The sequence below is a fragment of the Coenobita brevimanus genome, chromosome 15, assembly GCF_032717465.1.
Source record: "Coenobita brevimanus isolate Jiangsu-jjx chromosome 15, ASM3271746v2, whole genome shotgun sequence".
Taxonomy (NCBI): domain Eukaryota; kingdom Metazoa; phylum Arthropoda; class Malacostraca; order Decapoda; family Coenobitidae; genus Coenobita; species Coenobita brevimanus.
Window position 1 is genome coordinate 35,632,151 of NC_136968.1, and position 27,044 is coordinate 35,659,194.

Below are 27,044 nucleotides of genomic sequence, written 5' to 3' on the forward strand. Positions count from 1 at the left end.
GTTACTTTACCCTCTAACATTAAGGGAATCAGAACAACAAAGCAAGAGAAAAACATGATAAAATCCGTACAGCATTACAGGTTACCCTCATTATGCAAATGACTTGCGTGAGCATTCACGTATATGATCACTACATAACAGCATCCTTATTTCTATATATGACTGCCATTTTCACTTATATGATGACAGTGATTCCCTATGAGGCACCAGTTCAAGGCATGTAACTTATTTTCCTTACACATCCAATACAGCACGTACAGGTATATCCAGATACACGATACCCCAACTTAGTGATGGGGGTAGAAATACTACCATACCCCGCCTAATGATGGCCAAATACCAGTTTAACCCACTGTGTGCCAGATATTTTTAGCCCTGAGTCACCCCAGTGCCAGACATTTTTCGACCTTTTACTGGGAGGGGGGGGGGGGCTAAAATGATAGATTATGATGTGGAAACAACAAATTTCACCATTAAAATGCTCACCGAGGCTCGGATATGGGTTTTAATCAGTCTGGCACACTCATATACAGGTATAGCCGCTCTCTCTCGCTCACCATGTACGTGAGAGAAAGCTGTTTTCTATGTAAGGTATACTCAAGTATATATGCTGGGAAGGTACAGCAATGTTTAGTACACTTTTCTGATTACTTATTACTTCAGCATCTATCACAATTTGCGTGTCTTTCTCACTGTGAATGCATCATCTTACACTTACCTGAAGACAGGTCCAACCTGACTTCATTTTGTACAGTCCTGGTACTTACAAGAAGGTATTTACAACTTGACTTCACTATATAGTCTTTACACTTAAAAGAAAATATTTACAACTTACACTTACATGAAAATATTTACAAAATGCCTTCACTATGTACAACACTGGGTGAGGCACACAGGCAGAACGAGGCAGAGCGAGCGTGAGGGGGGGGAGCGAGTGAGTGTATGGCCTTGACAGCCTGGGGGATGGTAGAGGAACAGTTACCTTACATGTCTGCCAGTTTTTACCCGCGAATCTTGAAAAATGCGGTCACAGTGAATTTTTTTATTTTAAACCGTTTTAAAACGGCACTGGCACTGGCCACGGAATTACGTCACACCGTTTTCAAATGGCACTGGGATGCAGCAGGTTAACGATGGGTTTAGATTTTTTTCCCCCCAATAGATACTGTCTTTAGGTTGATTTATAAACTGTTTTTAGACTTACGTTCATGTGTTTTAGTCATAGGTGGCTTGAACATTGTCATTTTGGGATACAGTTTACTAAGTTTGATTTTTTCCAAACATATTTGACAACTTTCATATTTCATTTTTGGATTTAGGTGTGTTATAAACTGCTTTTAAGCTTAGTTAGCTTGTTTTAAAGCTATTTTAAGGGTTTAGGTGTGCTAGAAATTTTTTTTTTTGGACTCATTCGGGTGGGTTTAGGACTTGGTTGGGGGGGAAACACAAGGCTCAAAAAAGAATTCCTAAATTTTACATGTTAAATCTACCCCAATATATAATACTCCACCTAGCATTGGGTTTTTACTTAACCAACTGCATCATTAAACTGGGGTATACCATTATCCAATTGGTTTTCCGTGCAGATAACCAGATCATCTAAAGAGGCTAACCCAGGACAAGGTCACACAGCATACAGTGTGATTTGTGACACCAGGGATAAGGAAGCCAATAGGGAGGCTGCCAAACACCAAGCAGCGTGGAATGCAGCCGTAAACAATACAATATGATTACCATTACATTATTACTGCCTAGAATAAAGCATAAATCCATCTAAGCACCTGGACTGACCACGAACAAGATGGTGTCATTTGGGATTTTCAGTGTCTTAATGCCCAAGTGGAAAAAATCCTTAAAATTATGATCAGAAAAATATAAATAAATCTAATCCGGCCATGAGTGATTTTTAAGACTGACAAAATCTACGGATGTTGTAAAATGGGAGTTACAGACCCAGTTCTGGCAGTATGGAGAAGTGAATATTGTGGTCCTGCTGTTGCTGTTTGAAATCTCTGACAGTGTGGATAAATATTTAATTAACGTCATCACATCCTGTCGACTATATCCGAAATCTGCTAAATCGATGTCCACTAAGCTGAGATTTTACTGTACAAACATCCTCAACTGCCAGAGATTGAGCAACATGGAAAACTGCCATTGGTTGACGAAGGCTGATGCACACACTGGAGTCTTTATAAATGATGCGACAATACAAAACAACTACATTAGCCTGCCTGATATTTCACTTGTTTACTTTTCACTCACCTCTGCTGGCTAAGAACCTTAAGCTGAAAGTGTCTTTTTGTATGTTTCTCTGTCCACATATGATACTCAACATTATGCATCATGGAAGAAAGTGATATATCCTAAGCATTAAGTTCAGTATATGGAGTGATGGGTATAATATAATGGTTGTCTTTCATTATATCTCTGATTTTTCACAATGGAGTGGAGTGGTATATGACAGGGGGTGTGAGCTGAGAGGAGGGCAGTGAAATGGCAGGGGACAGGGCAACATGGAGGTGATTTGTTTGTAGCCACCTCTTACAGGATTAGGGCATCTGGCAATAGATCTATAAATTATAGATAGATTTCTTATTTCCATACCCCTGAAAGATTAAAAAGCTTAGGGGACAGCCATGTAGTGAACGAAGGAAAGAAATACAGTGATCCCTCAATTATCCGGATGCTGGGCCTTGGCTCTATTAAACCATTATCCGAATTTACCTGCTATTATCCGGATGTAAAAGTGCCCGAGAACTTTGGCCGGCCAGCCAACATGTCCAAACATTTGGTATCGTAGCTGCCGGGCTCGAGTAGTGAGCAGGAAGTAGTCTATAACCCACAACCAGAGCTATAATGTCTGTCTGACCCTGTACTGAATGGTCAAAATCGTGTGCTCGTCCTATCATTCCCAACTACCCTTCAGCACCCAGGTACTGTAATACGACTGTAAACTGCAAGTGGTGTCAAAACGTCTGAGTGCATTCCCCACTGAAGGCCTAATATCGTGCGGCTACGAGGGCTAAGTCTTTCCCAACCGCCACTTCCATCAAACAAAGACCACAAGCCATGAGTGACAGCGGCCATCCGTCTCTCCATCGAAAGTTGAAAGTCCCCCGGTCATGATGTGTTGTGTTTCCGCATGGCCACTTGGTGTCTAACAGACTGCAAGCCACGAGTAAATGTACAGCAAAAGTGCCCGTCTGCCTGTTGACGGAAGGGGGAGAATCCTGCCCACAGCCTCACCTCTCCTCCCCCCTCCCCTCCCTCCCGGCTCCCCCCTCCCCTCCCTCCCGGCTCCCCCCTCACTCCCTCAGTCTTTACCCTATTCCTTTTTTTTTTTTTTTTTTTTTTTTTTTTTTTGGTGAGGAAAAAGGAACCAAAGGCCATGAGCCCGCAGTGACAGTTCCCTCCAAGAGAAAAACAAAATACAACAGAGAGCCAAATTCAAGATCCGATCATTTTGAGATGCCTGGACACACTACGTTTGAAAGACTGGAGATCATAGGCAGCAGGAAATACAGACAGAGGGAGACAGTTCCAGAGCTGACCTGTTGCATAAATGAAAGACTGGGAGTAACGGTTAACTCTTGCATTAGAGAGTTGGACAGAAAAGGGATGAGAGTTTGCTGCCAGACGGGTGCTACGCGCCCGTCGTAGAGGTGGAGGAATGCAAGCAGACAGTTCAGAGGAGCAGTGGCATTGACTTGTGAGTTTTCAAAGTTTTTTGCAATTTATTCGACTACTATTGGTCGTATGGAAATTATGTGGTGACCACGAGAAAGCTCATGAAATTCTGCATCTAGACATATGCTTAACTCTTGAAAGATGCTGACAAACTTTTGAATTAGGATGGTGGGAAGTTTTACTCCTGAACACTACTCCTGCTAGAAGTTCATACTCTTACTTATCGGTTTTATGTCTTTCTATTAACTTACAGTATAAACACCAGGGAAGATGGTGGTGTACGATTTATACCAATATCACTAATTTATGGTGGCATATTTGCCTGTGGAATTTTTTTTTGAGCCCCGGGAGCAACCACTCGTCACAGACAACAGACTTTCAAACCGTCATTTTTATTTTTTATTTTTATGCATTGTTTTCATGATGTTTTGCATTAACAAGGATAATCATGCATTGTTTTCATGATGTTTTGCATTAACAAGGATAATCATGTGTGTTTTGATGTCTAAATGTGGCAGATTGACCTGAAAACAGTGCCAACATCAGGAGGGGTACTGTATGTATGATTTTTTTTTTAATGGTTTTCTTGGTGTTTAGCATTACTTCGGAAATTCTTAAGTGTGTTTTTGTCTAACTGTGGCAGACTGACCTGAAAACAGTGCCAGAATTTGGAGGGGTACTGTACATACAGTGGTGTATATATATATATATTTTTTTAATGGTGTTTAGCATTACTCTGGATATTCCTGTATGTGTTTTGATGTCTAATATGCCTGACTGACCGGAATACACTGCCAAAGCAAGCACAGGTACTGTACAAGTAAGTTAGGTATAGGCTTGAAGTGGGTATAGATAGGGCCTGGGTGTGGTAAAGGAATAGTGTCCATTATCCAGATGCTGCCACTATCCGGACATGCCTTTGGCTCTATTATGTCCGGGTAAATGAGGGATTACTGTGCCTATCTACCCATAGCCAGATGCCTCAATCCCATAAGGGGTGGCCACAAACAAATCATCTCCATGTCTCCCTGTCATTTCACTGCCCTCCTCCCAGCTCACACACCTCTCTCTCATATACCTCTCCACTTTTGTATTTCATGAAAGTCGCTCTACACCTGAATATAACTGGACAATAAGCTTATACAGAAAAACGCCTCCTCTAATGGATGGGAAATGAAAGCTCCACAATTCTGCATCTCCCTAAAGCTCAGTATACAGAAGCTCTACAATTCTGCATCTCCCCAAAGCTCAGTACATGGAAGCTCTAAAACCATGCGTCCCCAAAGCTCAGTATATGAAAGTTCTAGAACTCTGCGTCTCCCCCAAGCTCAGTATATGAAAGCTCTATAATTCTGCTTCTCCTCTAAGCTTCGTATATGAAAGCTCTACAATCTTGCATCTCTCCCAAGCTCAGTATATGAAAGCTCTGTAATTCTGCATCTCCCCAAAGCTCAGTACACGGAAGCTCTAAAACTATCTGTCCCCAAAGCTCAGTATACGAAAGCTCCAAATTATGCGTCTATCCAAAGCTCAGTATACGAAAGCTCTACAATTCTGAATCCCCATGCTGAATACAGTAAGCGAAAGCTCTAGAATTATGCGTCTCCCCAAAGCTCAGTGGGCCTATACAGAAGTTCCACAATTATGCGTCTCCCCGAAGCTCAGTGTATGAAAGCTCCACCATTCCGCCTCTCTGCCAGGCTCACTACAGTATACGAAAGCTCCACAACTTTGCGTCTTCCCAAAGCTTACTTAAACTGTATGTAAATGTAAGTGAAATGAAAAACACAGCAAATCTAACCTCTCCAGTTCACAGGCCTCTCCACACCTCAATAAAATTAAATATAAATAAATAAAACTGACTGGAAATAAGTAGAGTAATAATGAATACACCATGGCATTAAAGGGGTTAACTAAAAAAAATAATAATAATAAAAAAAATAATAATAAAAAACCTCAAAAGCCTCCAAACTCTTTCCAAAGCTTCATAAAACTGTATGGAGATATGAGTGAGTGAATGAATGAATGAAAAGGTGGGTGGGTGAGTAAGTGTACATGGGTGGGTGGGTGAGTGAGAGTGAATGAGTGTGTATGGGTTAGGGTGAGTAAGTGTATGGGTAAGGGTGTGTGAATGAGTGTGTGTGTGTATGGGTGATTGAGAGAGTGTATATGGGTAAGGGTGAGTGAAAGAGTGTATATGGGTAAGGGTGAGTGAGTTAGTGTGTATGGGTGAGTGAGTATGCATGGGTGGGTGAGTGAGTGCATGAGACAGTGAGTGTGCATGGGTGGGTGAGTGAGTAAGTGAATGATGTGCAGAAACAATCACACACACACACACACACACTCATCAGAAAGAGGGGATGACACCAACCAACATTCCAGCATAATTATAGTGGACAAATACATCAATTAGAGGCCTTTAGCTCTTCATTAGCATCATCATCACCATCATCATCATCAATGTCACAAAGTTTTAATGATGTGAAATGCACTGGCTACATATCTGCATAATTAGGGCGAAGTGCTGGGAGAGAGAGAGAGAGAGAGAGAGAGAGAGAGAGAGATTACGGTGATAATGATGATAATGAAATGACGACAAATGATGATGTATTTTAAAAAGGTGGGTAGCAATATAACAGATGCTTGTTTTAAATTCAAATGAGAGGTCACTGGGGAAAAAAAAAAAAAAAAAAAAAAAAAAAAAAACGCATCTAACCCACAAACAGACAAAATCCACTTGCATCTAATCCAATAAACAATCCACTTGCATCTAATTCATATAAAAAATCCACTTGCATCTACCCCCCCCCCAAAAAAAAAAATTCCACTTGCATCTAACCAATAAAAAAAAAAATCCACCTTTATCTAACCCATAAAAAAAAAATCCACTTGCATCTAACCCATAAAAAAATCCACTTGCATCTAACATCATCATCATCATCCGGACCTCCTTCCCCATCCTCAGGCAGGGCGAGGAGTAGCAAAGTCCAGACAGCCCAAATTTGCCCTATCCAATGGGCCACACTTCCATTCATTCATCATTCAAGCCCCCAGAATCCCGGTTCCATCGGATATGCCAAAAACATTCATCACGTTCTGTAGTTTCACATAAACATAATCAACAGAGTCAACCCGGATGCTATCTATCTATAGCCCGAAGCCCTAATCCCGCAAAGGGTGGCTGCAGACAAAACACCTCCAAGTCACTCTTGTCACCCACCATTTGACTACCCTCCCCCCAACTCACCCCCCTCTCCCTCATATACCTCTCGACTCCATCCCGGATGCTGCCACGTTAAAAAAGGGTGCCAAAATCCCTGACCATGCACTACTCCTCACACCATTCTTCTAGCCAGCTTGATCTCCTGTCAGTTCCCTAGCCTTACCGACTTCCAAACCTCTCTTCCTCAACATTCATCCACCATATCTCTCCACCTCCTTGGCCTACCTCGCCTCCTCCCTCCTTCAAACTCGCTCAGATGTACTTTTTTCACCACTCTGTTGTTATCCATTCTCTCCACATGAACATACCATCTCAGTACACTCTCTTCGATGCTGGTGTCCACCGACTTCCTCACTCCGCATCTTTCACGAATCACATTACAGTATTTCGTATCCTGTCCACTCTCCGTACTCCACATACGTTCCTCAGCAGTCCCACCTCCACTGCTCTTACTCTTTTTATTTTCATGTCACACCATAGTCTCACATCCATATGTTCAAGTTGGCACTAAATCCCGAGAGAATGAAACCCCAAGTTTGTCTGAAGATGAAGCAGGATTGAGTTGGATATTGTTAAAAATAAGATTCTAGTTTGTACCTCACTGCATTACATCTCCCAAGAGGTGAATATCATCATCTGGTATTACCCTAAACACTGTACATAAAAGCCACCACACTGAAAGGGTTTACACTGGCAATAGTACACCTGTAACACTTTGAAAAATAGTACACAAAAGTGATCTGTGCACAATGGATAAAGACACAATAAAGTAACATGTAAATAAGGAAAAAAAAAGACAATAAAGTAACAAACAGAAATAAAAACTACAAATAACCATTCCTTTAATTCTCCCTTTAATTCTATCCTTTTTGAGTTCTAAAGACTTAACATTCAGATAAAACTATGTGCAATTAATCAGACATACGTAAAATCAGGAGCCTCCTTTATTGTATTTAACACACGCTGGTGAGGGATGCCTTCCGCTGGTGGCATTGATATAACCAAACAGTGGAGTTGCCATGTTATAACAATGTCCCTCCCTCCCTAGCTCATAACTGAAGGATGGTGGACCGCAGCCGAAGCGCAACCCAATAGTGCAGTCCACCGGATTTATATTCTGATGTATTAGGTAACAATAATAGAAGTAATAACAGCAAGAACAATAATAATGGTAATAATAATAATAATAATGGCAATAATAATAATGGTTTAAATAATAATAATAAAACAATAATAATAATAATAATAATAATAATAATAATAATACAGTGAACCCTCAATGTCACAGATGGTTTATGTTACGGATTCCTTCTATACTCAAAAATATGTCTTAATATTCAAATCTAATGCTGCCTGGCTTCTAATCAAGGTCACTCTAATGCACACCTGGCCTGCGCAATTTGTCCTGCATACCTGAGCAGTAATTATTCGGTAAATTAGTTACCATTCTTTATAAATAAATTAGTTATTCTTTAGAATTATTAGGTAAATTATTCTTTAGAATTATTAGGTAAATTATTCTCTTTAATTATTATGTAATTTATTCTTTATAATCATTAGGTAAATCAGTAATTCTTTAAAACTGTCTGGTAAATCACTTTCATTCCTTATGAATATTAGGTAAATTAGTTATCACTTTAATAATTAGGTAAATTACTTATCATTCTTCAAAATTATTAGGTTAATTAGTCTTCTTTATAATTATTAGGAACTTTAGTTATCATTCTATACTGAACAGCAATTCTGGTATTTTTTCTCATCCTACACAATTACAGTGCCTTGCCATTGGTGTGTTCTGCTTCAAAACTAAAGCACAATAAGAATTAACCCCTTTGCACACAATGCCTCACAACGGGTCAAAACGGTGTTAGTCTGAAGAGGAACCAAAGACGCACTATGACACACTTGTCAATGTTGGTCTGAAGAGATGCCGATTACGCAATTCTGGACTAAAATATTCACCAAAAATTATGTTTTAGCATGAAATGCATCCGCATTTGGTGCGTCAAGGGGAAGGGCATCTATTTCCAGGCCAACACTCTCAAACACTCGACATTGGGGCAATTTTTGGAGATTTACTAAAAAACTATTGATCGTATCAGAATTCCGACACCACCACGTGAAAGCTAGTGAAATTCTGCATCTGGATATATGCTTGGCTCTTGCATTATGCAGGCAAAATTTTGTGCTAGAATGTTGGGCAGTTTTCACTATTGGACAACAGTATTCTCACCTCATTTCAGTACTTTCACAGTACTTTTACACATCAATTTTGTGTGTTTTTACTAGCTTATCGTACAGCAAGATGATGGTATACAATTTATAATAACCAATTTCTGAGACAAATAAAATACATGGGAATGTTTTCCTTTATATGAGAGCCCAGCCTGCCCTTGTGGTATTTTCTCGTAATCATTTCACACCTTCATTCTTTCCTTGTCCTTCTGCTTACGGGTGACTTTACACTCCCTCTTCTGTCTTTCCTTCATTCTTTCCACTTCCTTCAGCCTGTGGGTGACTCTACACTGAGTGACAAGCCAAATGGTTTCCTGTGCACCAGGAAACCATTTACTACGCTGGATGGTAACCATATAACCATATTTTGGCACCTGGCAGTTTAGTGGGTAATTATTGCACTCCAATCGGATTGAGCCAGTAAAGGTTTATATCCAAGGGGTGGTTGGGGTCGATTGCTCACGTAATGCCACTCAGGGATGAGTGAGGCTGGTCACTCTCATCTTAAATGTCGGGACCAACTGCCTAGCCCCGGGCTCCTACGCTCCTCATGGGGCAGTGTAGGATTGGATGATGGATGGATGGAAGAAAACTCACGGTGAACAAAGGGGTTAAGATATTACCTTTAAGTTAGATGAAAATAATAATAATAATAATTATAACAGTAGAGGAAGAAGCGGTAAAGTCCAAATTATACGATTAGAACCAAAATATTACCTTTAACCCGTACCACTCTGGGGGGGGGGGAACTGATACCCCCCTATGCCGGCCAATTTTGGATTTTTTTTCCCTAGCTAAATGGGCTTAATACATCAATATAAGATCCCTGGCACTAATAAAAGTAATCACTAAGGTCAGATAGTTGGTTGAATTGAGTCAGATTGGTGCCACTTGAACTCTGAATTATTCAAGGTTACTGAGACAGCAGAGTGGCTGTGAGCTTGTGAACTGATTTTTTTTTTTTGGAGTAAATGGACTTAATACGTCAATATCAAATCCCTGGCACTATTATAGGTAATCACCAAAGCCAGAAAGTAGGTTGAACTGAGTCAGCCTGGTGCCACTCGACCTCGGAAATCTTCAAGGTTACGGAAAAAGCAGAGCGGCTGTGAGCCTGTGGAGACTCACTCGCCTCCTGCGCTCCTAAATCAGTGTTGTAAGTGTTGCGGAGAAATGTCAAGTTGGTGAGATATAATATTATCTTTCATTTTCCTTCGGTTGCTTGCAATAGCTTCTCATGTTGCAAGACACAGATCTAAGTCACCGGCGTTTTTGAAGGGGCCGTAGATCTACAGCACTAGCGTGGTACGGGTTAAGCCAGAGGTAACAAATTATAATTATAATAATAATAATTAATAATGTCTCACCTATATGTATTTAACAGGCTTTATTTCCATCATATTTATCCATCATAAAGTGGGTTCACTGTATATAGGAATTGGCCATACTGAATGTAAATGCAGTAAATGAATAAATAAAATAAATGCAATATGGTGTACGAAATGTTCTTACCTTTAAATGCTGACAGCCTGGGAAGAGGATTTGGGGGTCTGGCTGCCATTCATTCCCTTAAGCTTATTTCCTTCTTCCTAACTGTGTTTCTTCTTCCTTTTCCTCATCTTTTCTTCCTTCCCTAAACTCCTCTTCTCTCTCCATGTTTTCTTCCATGCAAAACCAAACTAAAAGGGCAAAAGAACTAATGAAAACTTAAGAAAAAACTAAAGACCAAACAAACATCACATAAAGAAATCAAAATACAAAACCACAAAGAAAAATCTGTAAAAAACAAAAATGGTCACACACACAAACACACAATTTGGCTGGATTATATAAAAAAAAAAAAAAATACATTATACATACACACACACACACACATATATATATATATATATATATATATATATATACATACACACAATGCAGAAAAAATACACTATCGAGTATGGATGTCAATGATAAAAAAATCTTCAGTCAGATTTTAAAAAGTATTCCAATATGCAACAGCAAAAAGCTTATTTACATTCTGAGAGACACACCTGCTGTCTATTCCCACCATTAATTAAACACCAGACAGTTGATCTGATGAGTTACCTTTCAGTGTTACATTTTTCAGTTTGAAGTCTGGTCAGCTGCACTCATAACCTTGATTGTAATTTACCTTTCATGTGGGTGACACAGCGACTTGGAGGCGTTTTGTCTGTGGCCACCCTCTGCGGGCATGGGACGTCAGGCTATAGATAGACATGTTCTGAGACTAACTTTTTTATTTTTCTGTTTCTTCTCCTCTCGCTCTCTCATACATTCACCATTACCATTATCTACCTTCCCCCAGAATGAGGCCTTCATGTGGTGGCACTGATATAAACCTGGTGACTGCTGCCAGATCATAACAAACCACTAGCTACCCTCTCCTCTGAAAATAGGAAGGTGGACTGCATGATAAGAACTTCAGCCTGCAGTCCACTGGGTTCACATTTCCTATGAACTTCAGCCTACAGTTACTATTATTATCTGAATATATCACAAACTCAGCCAAAAAATAAAGCATGTCTGCAACAAACATGAAACAGTACCCATTCTTTGCAGCAGTAGTTTTTATTTATAGGCCCTGGAATATACATCAGTACCACCATGCAGCAGTCACCATCAGTGTTTGTTTTTTCAAGTCTGGCCACACATATCGTTAATAATGGTTCCAAAGTGCTCGTCAGCCCTGGTCATCTAATGGCAGCTAGACTCCACACAGCTCTTGACATCTGTTAGCCTCCCTATTCGCTCCCTTATCCCTGAGGTCACACGCTTATTCCAGGTCTTTTTTGGTCAGCCTCTCACAACGCTACCTCCAACATTCACACTTCTCACCTTCTGCACCCAACTATGATCCTCCATCACATTAACCCTCTCCTTACTGGATGACACAGGCTGCGTCCAACCGTGGGTAAGTACTCAGGATGCGGGACGGCTTGGCCTTGGCCGAGTGCTGGGAGAACCCGTTTCAACGCTCGTGGTACTTCTTAAACACTTTATCCTCACACCATTAGTTTTACTTTTATCTCCATGATTTTCTATTCCTCACAAACTCGAATAGTTGTACTTGCTTATGGTGTCGACAAACACGCTTGGCGAATAAAATTATGCATTAATTCACGCCGTTTCTTCTTTCCTTCCTGTTTGCTCATAGAAATGTGTTTGATGGTAACTGTTACTGAGGAAGAGTTTTAGGAAATTCATTAGCTACACTTTGGTATATAATCATTTACTGTAGAACAATTCAGGTTGGTTTTACGTACCGCAATCTTACAATCATGCTACAGTGCGGGAGCGGTGTTTCCCATGGCCAAAGTTGTTGCTAAATTATTTTTTCCCGTCTTTATGTCTCTATCTGCCTGATTTTTTATTCACATAATCTAGAATAGTTGTACTTGCTTGCAGTGTTAATAAAAACGTTCGGCGATTACAAATTGTGCTATTTTACGATGTTTTTTCTCTCCATCAAGGGGCGATTTTGTATGACGCAGCTTGCGTTGTCCAGTAACAAGCGGGTGAGATTAGGTTCAACACAGCCTTCATCGTCCAGTAACGAGAGGGTGACTTGCACCGCTACCCTACATATCAAAAGGGTTAAATGTGTCAACTATTTATGTGACGCTAAGACATTTTTTATACATTTCCTTCATTGCCATACGCTGTGGTGCTGGTGAGGGGATGCCATTACGTAGTGGCACCAGTACAGCCCGGCTCCACTGCCAGGTCATACGCGTCCCTTGGCTTTCCCCGTATTCCCCCAAAAGAGGATGGTGGACTGCAGATACCCTCTCCAGTACCCTCCTGTAAAAGCCAGTGAGTTTACAAACGGACACTATTACTTCATCACATACTGCATAATACCTTGCTCTGGGAATACAATACTTTTCTGGCATCTACCGTTTTGCATGTGTAAATCAATTTCTCAAAAACCTGCTGCTTTTTTTCTACATATACTTGAAAGTTACCTTGGGCTTTCCTTTTTATTATCTGATTCAGTTCAGAATCCCAATAATTTCACATATCTTGTTTTAACTCCTCATTATCTTCGCTCTACTAACCTCACATTTTCCCTGATATTTAAGTCCTTCCCACATTTCAACTATATCTGCAGTTTTGGGTATATCAGCTTTTCAGATGTCAGCTATACAGTATGACCACCACAACGGACTTCACTAGACTGGAATTAGTTTTTTCGGAGTCAAGGAGCTGACCGGAATTCTCTTTTTTCGGGGTCAAGGAACTGACTGGAATTATTTCTTGTACATCGGAAAAACTCCGTAAAAGCTAGAAGCGGTTTGGACTGCCTAACTTCAGGCCGGGGCGGCTGTATTGTCAGCGCGGTTTGTGTGTTCGTGCATCAGTTGGTGGTGGGCTGGTGGCATCACTACTGTTCCCCTATGCTCTGCCTCAGTCAACCCACATCATTTCCCCGGAAACTCCTGACATGCTGCTCAAGAGTGATAAGTGATATACACAAAGCGAATATCTTTAGTTTGTAAGATCTTAAAAAATAAGGTGTACAAAGTGTAAAGTAATTGAAAAATGTTCAAAATCAAGTACACCTCCAATTACAGGCTTCACCAAACTCTGTTTCAAAGGTCTGCCACCAGGTGGTCTAGCGTTGCCCAGCCTCGATTAAATATTTTTGCGGGTTTTAAAGATCTGTGAAATTGTACCTAAGTTTATAATAATATTGCTATTTATAGGAATATTTTTTCCTATTCAATCAAGCGCATATAAAGAAAGAATAGCCAGGCTTTCAGATAATCTTAGCTTGGTGACTAAAATAGTGTGCTGTCTATTTACATATTTTTGAATAAATCGTGTGCAGTTAGTAAAAGGAGATTACCTTCAGGACTTCTGATGTGGGTTTTTTAGCATGCTTTAAAGAAGGAAGCAGTTCCACTGAAAATAAAGTACTGAATGATTGCTTAGTTGGTGAATCAGCCATATTAATCCAAACAAACAGCAGTGCGGTACGACACTATAACCATAACAGAGTACGAGGAGTTGAAGTGTAAACTTACTGAACTGTGCAGTGGAGGCAGGGAAATATTTAACCCCTTAACCGCGGGGCGTCACTTTCGTGACGCTTGGGAGCAAGGGATCATACCGCGGGGCGTCACTTTTGTGATTCTGTGTTACTTTGAATTCACCCAGGCTTTCAAGTGGTGGCTTGTATCATCTATCAGTACTGCCAATGTCCAACACTAATCAGCACTCCTAATCACATCTGTACTCCCATCCACTGTTGACAATTTAGCCATTTCTCCCCGTTCTTGACTCCCCTCCCTACCTCCCCTCCATTACCTTCTCCTCTCGCATGCCCGGCCGTGCTATGCTAAGTAAATCTTCCCTGGAATTTTCCACTGATTTCATCCACTGAAATAAGCCCTATGCCCTATTCTTATACCAAAAAGAAATAAGGTAAGTGAGAGCGTCATACACCTGGAATTGGCTAATTATCACCTGACAACACCTCACGTGCACTCGTTCACTAATTTTCACTGTTTATTTCCCCTTGAAATATGCCATATAATCTATTCTCGTAATAAAAATATATATATAAGAAAGGAAGGGAGAAGCCTAAGTGATATTTACATTCACCTGGAACTACCTAATTTATTATGTATTGTCTAGATTTCCTGCCAATCATTTCATAGCATAAATATTAGCAGCTGTCACAGGGCTGACGTTGGCAGTATTGCTCTCCCCCTAGGCAGGCCACTAATATCAGTTTACTGTCGTCTTTCAAGGTGAAAGTACATCGGATTCACGCCTGTCAAATTCCACCGCTTTTTTAGCCCCATGCAAAGGGCCCTGTGACCTCTACCCCCTACTAAACCTCGTGTGGAAAGAGGTAAAGGGCTGACAAATGATAAAGAGTGACTAAGATCTTTCTGGTGAGTAAAACAGTGCAAGTGGAAAAGTAAATAATGTGTAAACAGCAAGTGAAAGCAATGAATGTAAACATAAGTGAACAGTGGAAAATAGTTTTATAAGTTACTGCAAGTGACAGTGCATAAGTGTAAATAAAACAGAAATGTAAATAACGTAAATAAAATAGAGAATGTACATAGAAATGTAAATGACTAGTAATATAAGAATACGAGTATATATACTATGAGTAATGAAAGTGAAAGTTTCACTCTAGCATGTATGAATACTATGAGTTATGAAAGTGAAAATGAAAGTGAGATTCACTCTCAACGCTAGTATACAGGACGATCAAGTGAATGCTACGTATTTTACTGAAAGAGAAATTGAATGCCTAGTGACAATAAACTACTATTACTGAAGGAAACTTATGGATAAAGACTGTAGATATATATGTGTTATATAATAACAGAAATATAAAGTGTGAGTGTTTTTATGAGTAATAAATGACAGAACACCAGCGGTGAACGAGTGCAAGTGGGAAGGTCATACGCGCTCGTAATTTTCATTGCTTTCACTGTTTTTTTTTTTTTTGGGGAGTATGGATGCCAAACTATTTGAGAATCATAGAATAGTGTTTCTAGTGATAATATCAGGCAGTGGTAATCATATTACGGGTTGTCGGGATGTGTAATGTGTAAAGTGTAGACTTCGTAACCCAACTTCAGAGGTCGCCACAAGTCCTACGGTACTCAACGAAGGCTCAACAAACATCCCAGTAGAAAGCTGAAGGTATGTGCCATATGCGTATGTAATTTTAATATTCTAGGACTAATAACTGATTTTTGGCAAATATTTTTAGAGAGTCTCTCGGAGCGTAAATATGCCCGCGAGACACGCAAGTCAAGCAAAACCAAGCCCGCGGTTTAGGGGTTAAAAGCATTATTTGTGTTACACTTTGGTTACTAAGATGACCAAGACGTCCAACAGGTCTGTATTGTTAGGAAAAGTCATACGTTAGGCAGGGCAACATATCGAAAGGTGCTGCTAAATATGTGGCTACACATCTATTTTCTTTTGTGGATACTAATGAATTACAAATATTTTAATCACTGTTATCTTGCTTTGTGGATGGTTCTAGTAAAATTGCCTAGGTTTTTTCTCTATGTGATGCTTACAGAGATGAGTAAACAGATGAAAGCTGAGTTTACAACATAACACTTGTAATACATTATAATCAAAGGGCTCCCATATTGTAATTTCTTTGTAACATATGCCACCTGGGTAATCTGATGAGTAAAAGATGTTTTGAGGTGTTTTACTTTGTGTCAAAATTAAAAAGAAATTAAGCATTGGCTACTTTTTCAGTGCCTACCCCGCATCAGAGTAGGGTGACGAAGCAAACCTAGTGGCAGATTTCTGAAACATGATCTGGTGAAGTCTCTAATTCCTGTCCATGATTCATCTCCTACCAGCAAAACCACATCTACCAGCAAAACCAATCAGGAAGGTATTTCACTGTACCTGGACAATGACCCTGAAGATAATGGGTAATGATTTTGAAGGATTTGCTCTGAAAGATCCTTCACCAGGCGCTGAATGATGATAAATACTCGGAAAGGTGGGGGGGTAGAGGAGGAGGAGCCAAGTGAGCTGGAATGGTTACGTGAAAAAATATTTTTTCTTATGACTTTCATTGTGTCCAAGCCTTGCTTAAATTTTACTGTTATGATATAAATTATTCATAGTGGAATGCGAGAAAAGTTATGAGGCAAACGGGATATTGCCTCGAGTTCGAAGAAACTGGTGGGGTGAGGCAGGATGGTGGCCATGATGCTTTTCATGAAAGAAAATATCTCCTTTTGTAACATACAGCCTTTAGCAGGTCTACACCTTACTAAAATTTGACGGTGTTATGCAACAAATTATTTTTAGTGGCATTTTAGAAAAGCTAAGAGGCAAAAGGGATACTGCCCTGAGTTAGAAGGAACTGGTGGGGTCAAGCAGGATGGTGGCCACGACACTTTTCATGTATGAACATAATTATCTTCCTGCGTTACATATGGCCTTTACCGAGTCTAAACCTTACTAAAACTATACTGTGTAATGCAATAAACTATTTATAGTGGCATTTAATTAATGCTACGAGGCAAGTGGGATACTGCCCTGAGTTAGAAGGAACTGGTGGGGTGAAGAAGGATTGTGGCCACAAGGCTTTTAGTGTATGAAAATATCTTGGCAGGGGGAAGTGCATATGTCACTTTTTTCAGAATGGCTTGGGTCCCAATTAGTCCATTCTAGTGACCTTTTCCCATTTAATCTATGGAAATTACTATAACATTTCAACACTAATGACAATGGCAGGCCACTCGTATGCTGGGGAGAAATGCAAGTTACATATCAGAAGTCGCAACACTTATGGCATTTCTGGTGGGCTGTGTTGTCTTGTATTAAAAAATATATATATAAACTGTATATCCCTGGATATGACAATTGGGATGCATAATTCAAAATGTGTTTACTACAGGCATTAAATGACAGCAGAGAAAATATCTGGACACTATGATGGACACTGCTGTCCATGGGTTATGACCTCTGACAATGTTATTCTATTCTTTTGTATTCTTAGAAGGAACAATTTTGCAGGTTCCTGGCCTCTGGTTTCTTTTTCTATTAAAAAAAAAAAAAAAAAAAAAAAAAAAAAAAATCTGGTGGGAAGATACCACTAGGTTGCTTCAGCACCGTGACCAATCAGGGTCCTATTAATCTAACCTTGCTAATATGACATGGGGTGCTGGTGTATTCACTTAGGTTAAGTTACCAGGCCTGCAAGAGATGCAGGGTTGTAATAAATATCTCAGACACTCACATTATGGTTGTCAATTTCAATAAAAAGGGGATGCTGTTTAAATTTTGTGGACTTCGTAAATGTGCAAATGAATTCGAACTTCTGAGAATTCTGCTAGAAACCATCCTTCCCCCCTTACCAAAAGGGTGGATCCAGTTGTGGTTTATTTAGATTAGTTAGGTTAGACTGGAATAGGTTACATCATAGCATATTAACTAGATTATATTAACTGGGACTGGACTGGTTTGGGGGCATATTTAATCTAAAACCAACTCGTGTGTGGTTAAATTCCTGGTTAATTTTTCTTTAAACTGCCACTTATTACAAAACTAAGCCTTATTTAACCTTAAATCTGATGCACCAACGAGATATTCAAGTATTTATTCCTTCCTAGCGTATCCCTGACTAAACTCAAAGCCAACTACGCTTCCTGAAAAGAAATGTCAAGGTTAATATTCAGTCAATTAGGTACGCTGCCAATACATGTCGTGGGCAGCATCGTCACCCAAGAGAACACAATCTCCTAATTAATCTTAAATACGGTACACACAAGGCTCACAGCAGCATTCAGTCTCTCCCCACTCCACAGAGAACCAAATAATGGCCAAATAACCTCCCCGAGAATGAATACCTGGGTAAATATGGAGACAAAAATCTGGCAGTATCTGGCATCTCTCGTGGCAGTATCTAGCATCTCTCAGAGAAATCCCAGCCCCTTAACATCTCTAATTTAATCTTAAACTTAGTGTCATCGTAACTTATAGTACCACCTTATTCTTCTCTACATTTCCTAGAATTGAAAGTATAGTGAAATAACCTCCCAGCGCCAGAATATATGGATACACCAGGAGATAAATATTAGGGCAACGTCAGCATGGAAGTCCTGAGCCGCACCTAGAACTCAAATGCTAAATTAACCTTAAATACTGGGTGCCCAGCAACTACTGATGCACCTAACTCTTCCCTACATTATCTACAGCAAAAAAATGAGGCAACTAACCTCCTCCAAGGTGTATGTCAAGGTAGATTTGCAGATTTTCAGGATTACATTCTCACTGCCTTTGCCAGCGTGTCACTCCACAATATGGCTGCCAGGCGTACAAGTTTTTCGAGACGATTTTTTTTTTTTTATAAGTTCCTATCTTATACATCCCACTTATTTTATACTCTGGGTGATAGAATTAATTTAACTTCTTATAATTACACGATAGTCATGTACCAACAGGGGTTGTTTGAGTAATATAATGGTGAAACCAGCAATGTACAAATTATCGTACCGAGAAAATACCGAGGAGCTTCCAAAGTTAATAATTTATCGCTAGGCTTCACACCATATCCTTACGTTGTCAGACGTAAATTAGATGCATGGATATATATACTGTATATTACTTAGCCTGTGTTTGCTTTCCAAGTCGTGCATGTAGAGAGGGACGTTTGAATCTTCTTGGCGCGTTTTTTAAACTCAGGTTTATATTCAAATCCATACATAATTCTGGGTTTCCATTTTCCCTTTACATTTATTCCTTGTCTAAATACGAAGTTATCTTGTATAAACTTGAGTATACCTAACTAAACATTATAGATATGAAGAAAATTTCATACACAGTATATGTCGTATCCCACACCAGTACAGAGAGCGTTTCCAGCCCCACATCTTGGCACATCTAGTTGCTGTTTTATCCTCAATGTGCAAACAGTCGTAGTAGTAAATCCAGACTCATCTGAAAGTGAACCCAATAAACTGCAGGCTGAAGTTACCTTTGTGCTGCAGCCCACCATTCTCCTTTGGGGGATGGCGGTGAAGTCATGTGGTAATATTGGTACCACCACATGAAGGTGTCCTTCTCCAATATGTATTACAAGCACAATACGCTTAAAAAAAAAAAAAATGTGAGAAGGAAAGGGGGGTATAACCTGGTGTAGGAAGAGGTACATCTTGGTGTAGGGAGAACATATCCTGTGGGAAGGGTTATAATGGTGCAGATGGAACAAATGGTATAATCTGGTGTTGAAAGATTATGTGGGAAAAGGTATGATGTGTGACGGGGTTTGACTAGTGTGCGAAGGGGTATGACTAGGTGCGGGAAGGGGTGTAACGGTGTAGAAAGGGGCATAATTTGGTGTGATGGGGGTATAACATGGTATAGGAAGTGGTACAATGGTGTAGGCAGAGGTATAACTTGGTATGAAGGGGTATAATGGTGTAGGCACAGGTAAAACTTGGTATGAAGGGGTATAATGGTGTAGGCACAGGTATAACTTGGTATAGGAAGGGGTATAATGGTGTAGGCACAGGTATAACTTGGTATGAAGGGGTATAATGGTGTAGGCACAGGTATAACTTGGTATGAAGGGGTATAATGGTGTAGGCACAGGTATAACTTGGTGTGAAGGGGTATAATGGTGTAGGAAGAGGTATAACTTGGTGTGAAGGGGTATAATGGTGTAGGCAGAGGTATAATTTGGTGTGAAGGGATATAATGGTGTAGGCAGAGGTATAACTTGGTGTGGAGGGGTATAATGGTGTAGGAAGGGGTATAACTTGGTGTAGGAAGGGGTATATGGGTATAATGGTGTAGGCAGAGGTATATCTTGCTGTGAAGGGGTATGATGGTGTAGGCAGAGGTATAACTTGGTGTGAAGAGGTATAATGGTGTAGGCAGAGTTATAATTTGGTGTGAAGGGGTATAATGGTGTAAGCAGAGGTATAACTTGGTGTAGGAATGGGTATAATGGTGTAGGAAGGGGTATAACTTGGTGTGAAGGGGTATAATGGTGTAGGTAGAGGTATAACTTGGTGTGGAGGGGTATAATGGTGTAGGCAGAGGTATAACTTGGTGTGAAGGGGTATAATGGTGTAGGCAGAGGTATAACTTGGTATGAAGGGGTACAATGGTGTAGGCACAGGTATAACTTGGTATGAAGGGGTATAATGGTGTGGGCAGAGGTATAACTTGGTGTGGAGGGGTATAATGGTGTAGGCAGAGGTATAACTTGGGGTGGAGGGGTATGACAGTGTGGGATGGGGTATAATCTGGTATTGCAAAGGGTATAACAGTGTGTGGAGATAATGTATACTCATTTTACTCAAACTGGTCAAAAAATGCCATCTCTTCATCTTCACTGCTGAGTTGTAACAATAAATCAACACTAGAATATAATGCAAGTCACAAAGAAGTGTTCTGAAAAGGATGTAAAACCTTATCTTTTTCGGCCACAAAATTAAATGAAATGTCTTCTGCCATTTAGCTGCCCTCCCTCCAACTCACACACTCCTCTCTATCTCCCCACCCCTCCATTTCATTCCTGGTCTCCCCCACCACCTCACTCACACTTTTCTAGTCAGCTCCTCATTCTCCATCCCCTCCACATAGCTAAACTACCTCAAAGAATTTCTCTTACACTATCAATCACATCCACATCAAAATCACAATGTTCCTTTACCTCCTCAACTGTCTCTCCATTAACTCCACATGCTCCTCTCAACCTCATTTCCACTGCTCTCACTTTTTTTTTTTTTTTTTCCCTAAAGCAAAGAAAAAGGAACCAAAGGCCAGGAGCCCACAAACAATTCCTTCCAAAACAGAGAAAAAAAACACAAAAAAAACAAAGGAAAGCCAAATCCAAGATCGGCCCATTTCCAGATGCCTGGACACACTGCATTTCAAAGACTGGAGATCATAGAAAGTAGGAAATATAGACAGAGGGAGACAGTTCCAGAGTTGACCTGTTGCATAAAGGAAGGACTGGGAGTAACGGTTAAGTCTTGCATCTGAGAGATGGACAGAAAAGGGATGAGAGTTTGTTGCTAGACAGGTGCTATGCGCCCATCGTAGAGGTGGAGGGATGCAAGCAGACAGTTCAGAAGAGCAGTGACCATTGAAGTAGCGAAAGAAAGAGATAAAGATGCAACAGTGCAGCGAAGAGACAGAGGTGGAAGGAAGTCAGTAAGAGGACGTGTGTTACCGAGACAAAAAGCCCTTGACTCCATCCTATTCAGAAGAGCTGTATGTGGGGAGCCTCCCCACACATGGGAGTTGTACTCCACACGGGCAAATAAAACCCGTGTATAAAGTCAACAATTGTACAGGGGTAAAGAAGGTACAGAGTCGGCTTAGCACACCTAATCTCTTGGATGCAGATTTTACAAGAGATGCAATATGATCTTTCCAAAATAAGTCCTGAGTAAATGAAACCCCAAGCATGTTCAAGGATGATGCAGGATTGAGCTGGATATTATTAAACACTAGTTGGTATTCCTGTGGAAGATACCGTCAGGTTGATAGGTGTAAGAACTGAGTCTTTGATGCATTAAAGACAAGATTATTTTTATCCCAGTCAGATACGAGCCAAGTCAGACATTAGGTGTGTCATAGCCTCATCCCTTGTTTGTTGAAGTAACTGCTGAGATGGACATTGCGGGAACTGAATGGAAAGGTGAAGGGTGGAATCATCAGCGTACGAGTGGATAGGGTTAGATGTACAGCTTAGGTCACTGATGAATAAAAAGAATAGAGTTAGCGACAGGACAGAGCTCTGAGGAACACCACTGTTGACAGATCTAGGAGAATGATGGCCATCTAAAACTGCGGCTATAGAACGACCAGAAAGGAAGCTATAGATGAAGGCACGAAGAGAAGGATAGACACCATAAGAGGGCAGTTTTGAAATTAAAGATTTATGCCAGACTCCATCGAAAGCCTTTGATATGTTAAGTGCAATGGCAAAGCGTTCGCCAAAATCCCAAACGGAGGATGACCAAAAGTCTGAAAGGTAGTTGAGATCACCAGTGGATGGTCCCTGACGGAACCCATACTGACGATCAGAGAGAAGATTGTGATAGGAAAGATGCTTTAAAATTTTTCTGTTAAGAACTTACTCTAAAACTTTTGAGACGCAAGATGTTAAAGCAACTGTGCGATAGTTTGAGGGTTGGGAATGGTCACCCTTCTTTGGGAGTGGCTGAATGAGAGCAAATTTCCAGCAAGAAGGAAAGGAACAAGTTGACAGACAAAGGCAAAAGAGTTTACCTGAGCAGGATGTAAGCACAGAAGCACAGCTCTTGGGGACAACAGGAGGCACTCCACCAGGCCCATATGCCTTGTTAGTATTAAGGCCAGTAATAGCAGAAAATGCATCAGCTGAAGAAATTTTAATTTCAGCCATGAGGAAGTCAGAGGGGGGAAGTGATGGAGGTTTGCATCCTTCCATCTACAAACACAAAATCATAATATCCAGAATAAGTGATCTCTCTCTCTCTCTCTCTCTCTCTCTCACACACACACACACACACATATTTGGCTGGCTTTTAATCAAAAGAGAAAAAAATACAGTATGGATGTACATGATAAACCAATTTTCAGGCAATTTTCAAAAGCTTTCCAATATGTAACAGCCAAAAGCTTATTAACATTTTAGAGACGCACCTGCTGCCTATTCCCACCATTAATTAAACACCAGCCAGTTGATCTGAAGAGTTACCTTTCAGTGTTACATTTTCTGCTTCATGAAAGTCTGTATGATGCACCCGTACCTTTATTGTAATTTACCTTTATTTATTTATTAGACAGAGATAGATTTATTTATTTATTTACTTTCCTTTTTCCTCTTCTCTCTAAAACATTCACCAATACCATTATCTACCCTTCTCCAGAAAGAGGCCTTCATGTGGTGGCACTGATATACCCTGTTGACTGCTGCCAGATCATAACAAACCACTCATCTCCCCCCTCCCCTGAAAAGAGGAGGGCGGACTGCATGAGATGAACTTCAGCCTGCATTCCACTGGGTTCACCTTTCCTACGAACTTCAGCCTACATTTACAACTATTATCTGAATATTTTACAAACTCAGCCAAAAAATAAGGCACGTCTGCAACAAACATGAGACAGTACCCATTCTTTGCAGCAGTAGTTAAATTATTTACAGGCCCTGGAATATACCATGCTAAAGTCACCAGCAGTTTGACTTTTCATGCCTGGCCATACATTATCGTTTCTAAAGGCTCCAATGTGCTTGGAAGAATCAGCCGTGGTCGCCTAATGGTGGCTCCCCACGAAGTTCTCAATGTCTGTCAGCCTCCCTACTCAGTCCCTTATCCCTGAGGTCATACACTCGCTCGTCTTTTTTTTTTTTTTTGGTCTGCCTCTCACAACTCTACATCCAATTTTCACACTTCTCACCTTCTGCACCCAACTATTATCCTGCATCACATTAACCCCTTCACGCACTGTGACAATACGAGTCAAAACGGTTTTAGTCTGATGAGGAAACGATGACGCACTATGACGCACTTGCAGTGGCGGTCTGAAGGGATGCTGATTATGCAATTCTGGACAAAAATATTCACCCAAAATTATGTTATAGCATAAAATGCATCAATATTTGGTGCATCATAGGGGAGGGTGTCTGTTTCCAGCCCAACACTTACAAATACTCGGCATTCTTTCGGTTTTTAGTTCAATGGGAGAGGTGGCACGCGCGCGATTTATGGATATTTACTCAAAAACTACTAGTTGTATCAGATTCCCATCAATACCATGTGAAAGCTCGTGAAATTCTGCATCTAGACATATGCTTGGCTCTTGCATCATGTGGACAAAGTTTCGTGCTACAGTGTAGGGTAGTTATTTTCATTGTTGAACAACAGTACACTCACCTCATTTCAGTACTTTCACTCATCAGTTTTGTCTATTTTTATTAGCTTATCGTATAGTACAAACATCAGGGAAGATGATGATATACAATTTATACTATTATAACCTATTTCTGAGGCAAATAAAATACATGGGAATGTTTTCCTCTGTGCGCAAGTCCAGCCTGCCCTCGTGGCATTTTCTCGGATCATGTCACACACTTACAGAAAACTTACGGTGCGCAAAGGGGTTAAAGATATCAACTATTTATGTGATGCTAAGACATTTTTTATACATTTCCTTCATTGCCATACGCTGTGGTGCTGGTGAGGGGAAGCCATTACGCAGTGGCACCAGTACAGCCCGGCTCCACTGCCAGGTCATACGCGTCCCTTGGCTGTCCCCGTATTCCCCCAAAAGAGGATGGTGGACTGCAGATACCCTCTCCAGTACCCTCCTGTAAAAGCCAGTGAGTTTACAAACGGACACTATTACTTCACCACATACTGCATAATACCTTGCTCACATTTTCTCCGATCTTCCAAGTCCTTCCCCCATTTCAACGCTATATACCTGCCGTTTGGAGGAAATTGGGTTTCAGATGTCAACTATATTTGCTGCAGAATGTACTATTAAATTCCACCCTTAATGACAATGGCAGGCCACTCATATGCTGGAGAAAATTCAGGTTATCAAAAGTTTCAACACTTAGGAAATTACTGGGGGGTTAACTTGTATTCCCCCCCTCAAAAACAAATTAATGACAACTGATGCATAAGTACAAATCTGTTTTTATACAGGATTTGGTGGCACATAATATCTGAAAACTACGATGAACAATGTTGTGGGTTATGACCTTAAATCCTCAGACAATGCTTTGATTTTCTTTCTTGGAAGGAACAATCTTGCAGGCTTCTGGCCTTTGTTTCCTTCTTTCTTGGAAATATAAAAAAAATCTGCTGGCAAGATAACACTAGGTTGATTCAAGACCGTGACCAATCAGGGCCATCTAACCTTGCTAATATGACCTGGGGTGCGGGTGCATTCAGTTAGGTTAGGTTACCAGGCCTGGAAGGGAGGAAGGGTTGTAATATCTCAAAAGACCCACATTATGGTTGTCATAATTTCAATAAAAAGGGGTTAGTGGTTTAAATTTTCTCGAATATGGTAGAGTCAATGAATTCAAATTTGTGAGGCTTCTGCTAGAAACCATCCTTCCCCCCTTTACCAAAATGTTGGATCCAGTTATGGTTTATTTAGATTAATTAGTTAGGTGACTAGCGTGTGCACTGTGTGAGGACAGGAGTGAGAAAGAGAAAGACAGGTTTTGGGATGGGCTGGATGACGTAGTGGGAGAAGTGCCCAGAAGCTATACAGTGATCTTAAAGGGCAATATCAATGGAAGAGATGGCACTAGTCCTGAGGATAACCTAATGGGTTGTGATGGAGTACCAGGAGAAAATGATAATGAGAAGCAACTCATGGATATATGTCAGGAAGGGAGGTTGTGCATTTGTGACTTGTATTTCAAACACAATGATGCACATAAATATACATGGCATAGGGCGAACAGAGATCATGTCGAAAGGAGCCTGATTGATTACGTGCTCGTAGAGAGGTTGATGCTGGGAATGGTTGCTGATACAAGGGCCGTCACAGGACAATGTGGAGGTCTGTCAGATATGATTGTGGCATGCAAGATCAAGCTGAGAAGAGTGAGGTGGACTAGGAGATAGAGTAGCAGTGAGGGAGAAAGCCTGGAAGTCGAGAAGCTGAGGATCACAGAAATGGCACATGAATACAGGACTAAACTAGGGGAAAAGTTAAAGTTAGTGAATTGGAATGAAATGGGCCTGGACAGCCTGTGGAATGCAAACAGGGATAGCTTAGTTAGAAATGCTAAGGCCTTGTGTGGTGTGGCGAGAGTAAGAACAAAAGGGAAGAAAGGTACGGCATGGTGGGATGAAGAGGTTAAAAGAGCGGTGGAGAAGAGGAGGAAGAAGTGGCTAAAGTGGTTACAGGACAGGGGTTCAGTTGATATAAGAACTGAACACCGGTATATTGAGAGAAGAAGCACAAAAGGAGACTAGTCAAGAGGGAAAAGGGGGTAAATGATAATCTAGGAAGAAAAATGAACGCAAAGTACTCTGAAAATAGGAAGTTATTTTGGAAAGAGGTGCGGAAATGTAGAAGTGACAGCAGAGAGAAGTGTGAAGGTGTGAAGGATGCATATGGTAGATTAACCCATGGACCAGATGGAAAGAATATTTTGAAAGCCTGATGAATGGGAATAGAGAGAGCAAAGCCACTGTAAACATGATTGGTTTTGGGGTGGTGCAGAGAAGGAATGCAGGGCCAGGGGATGTGACACTCGCACAGGTGAAGAGTGCTGTGAAGCGGCTGAAAAATAAGAAAGCAGCTGGGGTTGATGAGGTGTGTGTGGATATGATTACGTGCAGTGGAGAGAGCAGAAAGAAGTGCTTGCTAGAGATATGTAAGAAGGCATGGA